A 6000-nucleotide genomic window follows, 5' to 3' on the forward strand; every position below is an offset into this window, starting at 1 on the left:
TACACGAGAACAAAATAAGAACAAAATGACCAACAAATAAAATTAAATGAAGTATTATACCGTTTCCTTTCTCCTTTTATTTTTTATAAAAAGTTCAGAGGCATATTTAATTTTTGTTCGTTGGCGGAACCTGAAGTGGTGGCGAACGGACGTCCTAGTTAGCTTTAGGATGAAAGTGGCGGTGGCACTAGCTTTGTTTTTGTTTTTTAGGCTAGATAGGTTTTTGGGGGTAGTATGGGTGACAGCCTAAAGTGGAAGAGATAATTTTCTTACTTTATAAAAAAATAAATAAATAAAATAAGAAAAAACAAAAAAATGGTTTGTATGATTCATGTTACCATAAAAAAATATTTTCTGTTTATATATTACGGCAAAGCGAAGTAAATCTAAAAAAAAAAAAAGAGGACCTAGGTTCAAGTCTTCCCTCGAGTGAAAAGTTTAATTTTTTTATTTTCAGCCTATATGACAAAATCTTATGTTTACATCACTTTTTTGAGAGTGATTATCACATCCACAAGAAAACCTAAATCGGGCAAGGTAGAAGAATCTTTTTAGCAATTCGCTAAGTGTACAAGTTAGGTTGGTCGACAATACATTCCTGTCATGTGACGCACATGCCGTCACCAGTGTCGTATAGAATATATCAGATGTGTTTTCCTGTGGAGGAATCGGTTGACCTATGACCTTGCGATCAAACGTTTTCGGTTCCCATTGGAGAGGCACGTCCTTTCGTCTACTAATCGCACGGTTTTGCGGTGCAGACACTAAACTTATTACAGTGAACAGAGACGTCAATGAACGAAGGGACAGATCATAACTTTGCGAAAATAAAGAAAGTAAAATTTTCAGTCAAGGGAAGACTTGAAGCAAGATCCTCTGGTTTCGCAATTACCCACGCTAACCACGGGACCACGGCGCTCCTGAGCTCACGTTCTCCTTTATGTTGCCTATCTTACGCATGGACTACTCAGTTTGTATATTTTACTAATTTTTTTCATAGTTCCACACAACTTCTTCCTGTTTTCTCGATTGATCTGTGTTCAGTTTTTCAAAGCCTATCCACTGTGCCAACTTATGACTAAATCTGAGGGGGGTGCGATGGGGAGGTACCCTTGTAAGCAATAGCATGGCAGGCGCTGTTATACTATCAAAATTATATAAATGTTCTTATTACACGTTTACGAGATATAAGTGTAAGATAGTAGGTAGTTTTGTAAACCATTATCCCTCGGTAGCAGCACCGGTCTTGTTGAAGCTATTGTCATGTTTGTAGACTTTAGCGAATTCCCTGGAAAAGCGGTATGGTAGCTCTTCGCCACAGTGAGTGAAAACTGCCATGTCGGCGAATTTCATAATGATGTCGATCTCATACTGTGTGGGCTCCGCCACGGCCGATTTCTCCACCTGTTACAAACTAGAGTATCGTTTACGTTCCTGAAGTTGACCAATTGTTCAGTCATTTCCACCTAGAGTTTTCCACATGTACAAGGTATGCGGTATATTCCCTTTTGTAGACCCTAGTCGCCAGTTGTGTAGAGGCCTCGTCGCTACTGCTGTGGAGGCCGGGTTTGTGAGATCGTTAAGTGGCACACCGCTAAAACAATTTTTCCCTGCTACTATTACACAGCTAAGCCGCAGAGTCAGGTAAAAGGATAGGAGAACGAATGTTCTACAACACTCCAACAAATTAGTAACGAAGTCACACAAATGAGTTAAAGGTTTACTTATCTTTGTGACTAGTTGAATATTAAATCTGTAACACTGCTTGTAATACACTATGTGATCAAAGTATCCGGACACCTGGCTGAAAATGACTTAAAATTTCGTGGCTTCCTCCATCGGTAATGCTGGAATTCAGTATGGTATTGGCCAACCCTTAGCCTTGATGACTGCTTCCACTCTCGCAGGCATACGTTCAGTCAGGTGCTGGAAGGTTTCATGGGGAATGGCAGCTCATTCTTCATGGAGTGCTGCACTGAGGAGAGGTATCGATGTCGGTCGATGAGGCCTGGCACGAAGTCGGCGTTCCAAAACATCCCAAAGTAGTTCTACAGGATTCAGCTCAGGACTCCGTGCAGGCCAGGCCATTACAGGGATCTTATTGTCGTGTAACCACTCCGTCGCAAGCCGTGCTTTGTGAATAGGTGCTCGATCGTGTTGAAAGATGCAATCGTCATCCCCGAATTACACTTCAACAGTGGGAAGCAAGAAGGTGACTATAACATCAATGTAGGCCTGTGCTGTGATAGTGCCATCCAAAACAACAAGGGATGCAAGCCCCCTTCATGAGAAACATGACCACACCTAACACCACCGCCACCGAATTTTACTATTGGCACTACACACGCTGGCAGATGACGTTCACCGGGCATTCGCCATACCCACACCCTGCCATCGGATCGCCACAATGTGTACCGTGATTCGTCATTCCACACAACGTTTTTCCACTGTTCAATTGTCCAGTGTTTACGCTCCTTACACCAAGCGAGGCATCGTTGGCATTTACAGACGTGATGTGTGGCTTATGAGCAACCGCTCGACCATGAAATCCAAGTTTTTCTCACCTCCCGGCTAACTGTTGTAATACTTTCAATGGATCCTGATGCAGTGTGGAATTCCTGTGTAATGATCTGCATAGATGTCTGCCTATTACACATTAGGTCTCTCTTCAACTGTCGGTGGTCTCTGTCAGTCAACAGACGAAGTCGGCCAGTGTGCTTTTGTGCTGTACATGTCCCTTCATGTTTCCACTTCAGTATCACATCGGAAACAATGGACCTAGGCATGTTTAGGAGTGTGTAAATCTTGCGTACAGACGTATGACACAAGTGACACCCAACCACATGACCACGTTCGAAGTCCGTGAGTTTCGCGGAGCACCCTATTCTGCTCTCTCACGATGTCTAATGACTACTGAGGTTGCTGATATGGAGTACCTGTCAGTAGGTGACAGAAAAATGCACCTAATATGAAAAACGTATGTTTTTGGGAGCTTCCAGATACTTTTGATGACACAATGTAGAACAAAAAAAGCCCCAAAATGACTAAGTGCAAATAATCGTAGGTAAACTTCGTAGTACATACGAGATGCAACTACAACAACTGTCAGTTCCCTTCTGAGAATACGCCTGTTCCCTTCTATGAGTTTGCTAAGCTACGTTCCCTGTCTAAGTCAGCCCTGAACGATGATCGGTAATTGAGTGCGGCGTGAGTTGCGCTCCTGTCTTCCGAGTAGACTTCTGTTCGTTGACGTCCAGTCATTGGCGGATTGTACTCTGTTGGTAACTGGCCGAAGCAAAGTCGACATCTTCATCCTCAGCGCTGCCCGTGGCGCTAGTGGAACTCGCGCTAGTGTGCGAGTCTCTACAGCACTGGCACCAGCGCACATCTTTGCGCCTGTGATGCTTTTGCCCTGACTGTACATTTTTCTGATGACACAGCATTCCCGACATTTCAAGTGGGTCCTTTGAGATGTGGCAGGACAGATACAGGCACTGACCTCACTCACTGCCGATGTACTTTTTACTGTAAGCAGAAGTAACTGGAGTAAGAAGCCGGAACAGAAGGTTTGTTGGTGGATTCGAACGAAGGTAGGTTACTTGAACAAAGCTTACGGCATGTCATACATCGTCATTCAAGCAAATATTATTAGGCTGAACGACGATGATTATCTAGCTATGTACTGGTGATTTGCGATTAAATTTCATAGTTGCGTATTGGCTCAGTGTTGCTATAGGTTGTCGCTGATGGCCATCTAGTCGCGATTATGGCATTAACCTGTTTTGTGGCTCGGTGAAGTCGAGTGACTTACTCCCGACAGATCCAAAGCTATTCTGTCGGTTCGGGTCTAAGTGGCACGTGGTAGAGCAGCAAATCTGATTGCGATGTTACTCCAGAATAGCTAATTCAGGCTCGTCTAAACTGTGCCCCTGGGGCGCTAGCGCCCGCGATCGCCCGCGGCCAGCGCCCCGGGCGAATTCGTATGTTGTCGCAGTGGCCGAGCCGTGTCGCCTAACTGGCCGTGCAGATCGCCCGACGAGCCTCGCCATGCCGCTGTACGCAAATATTGCAATAGATAAAAATTTATTTTGTGACTACACATCGCTGTCCTTTTCAGCGGAACTGGGGGAAAACGCATCTAAAACCAATCTTTTTGTTAGTTTCTTTATTTGAGTTTAAATGAATGAAACAATTAATCGTTAAAGTGATGAAAGTGTTTTAAAAACAAGATTGTACAAAATTAATTGTATGTTCTTTTTTGGCGTGGTACGAGCAGGAAACAGGTGGGCAAAGTTTGTGCGCAAGTTACAAATGATCGCTGAGAATTGGGAAAGCAGGGAAACCCTTTGCTGCTGGGAATCTCATCAAGGATTGCCTGGTCGACTCGGCGGCTTGTATTTGTCCACCAGACCTCACGGAAAAATTTGAAAAAAAAATAGCTCTTTCGCCTCAAACTGTTGCTCACAGAGTCGAAGATATGGTCTCAGATATGGAGCACTAATTAATGGAGAGAGCGGCAAACTTCATTTCACTTTCTATCGCTCCTGAAGAGTCCGCGGACGTTGCGGACAAATCTCAGCTCGTCATATTCATTCGAGGTGTCGACACAATCTGCGTATCACCGAAGAATTTCTCGATCTTATACCATTAAAAGACACAATGACGGGTTTTATATTTTTCTAGCCGTGGAAAACGTGTTTGAGTCAATGGGTTTAAAATGGGAATGCCTGTAACAAGGGATGGAGCCCCTGCGCTACGAGGGATACGCACTGGATTTCTGAGTTACGTGAGGTCAAAAACGGCTGAAGTTGGCTGTTCCTTATTCACGACAGTCCATTGTCTGATACACCAGGAGGCACTTTGTGCGAAGATTGTCAACATAAAAAATGTTATGCACACAGTTCTTCGAACGGTTAATTATCTTCGCTCCCATGGACTCACACATCGCCAATTTAAAGAATTTCTGGTTGATATCGAAGCGGAATACCCGGACATCCCCTACCACACCGAAGTAAGATGGCTAAGCAGAGGAAATGTGCTTCATCGGTTTTTCTCCTTGAGGGGCGAAATAAATACCTTTTTGAAAATGAAAGGACGTCCAGAAGAATTACTTTGTGATCCTAAGTGGGTGGCGAATTTGGCTTTTTTGAGTGACCTTACTGGTCATTTAAATACTTTGAACATTTCACTCAAAGGCGAAAATCACTATGTCGTTGATTTAGTGCAGACGATTCAAACATTTCAAAAGAAAAAAAATATTTTGTAGGAAAAACAATTGCACGAGAAGAATTGTGGACACTTTCCTGCACTAGACAGCGTTAAAGAAGATGTGGATTTTTCAGATTATGTTGCAATCATTTACGAATTACAAGAACGGTTTGAAAAGAGATTTTTTGAGATAGGTGAGCTTCAATCGGCCTTAGATATATTTGTTCGCCTGTTTTCCCTTCGGCATAGGACGTCTCACAAGTGCTTCAACTAGAGCTGATTGACCTGCAGTGCGATATCCGCCTGAAGGACCGCTTTCTCATGTGTAAAACTTTGGATGACTTTTACAGCTGTCTTCCACGAGAGGAATATCCTCTTTTGCACAAGCGCACGGCCGAAGTTCTCTCAATGTTTGGTTCCACGTATATCTGTGAGCGCTTTTTCTCTCTTTTAAAGCTTGCTAAAACTAATGACTGTTCATTACTTGGCGATAAAAATTTTTCTAATTCTTTGAGGTTATCAGTCTCAGGGAATATTGTACCAAACATTGACAAAACCGTTTCCTCGAAAAAAGAAAAAAAGCGTAAAATGTTAATTGTCTTCTTTAACTATGTTGACTGTAAGAATTAAAGAGCTTTATAACCTTAATTATATATTTAATAAGTATTCAAACTTGGTCGTTTAAAATTATTACGTACGAAACAGCAAACTAAGGATCCGATTTCTAAACTCTGAAAAGGGATACAAAGAGATGTAGCCCGAAGTATAAGAAAAAATGTTTACTTGTAACTG

This window comes from Schistocerca piceifrons, chromosome X, assembly GCF_021461385.2.
Source record: "Schistocerca piceifrons isolate TAMUIC-IGC-003096 chromosome X, iqSchPice1.1, whole genome shotgun sequence".
Lineage (NCBI taxonomy): Eukaryota > Metazoa > Arthropoda > Insecta > Orthoptera > Acrididae > Schistocerca > Schistocerca piceifrons.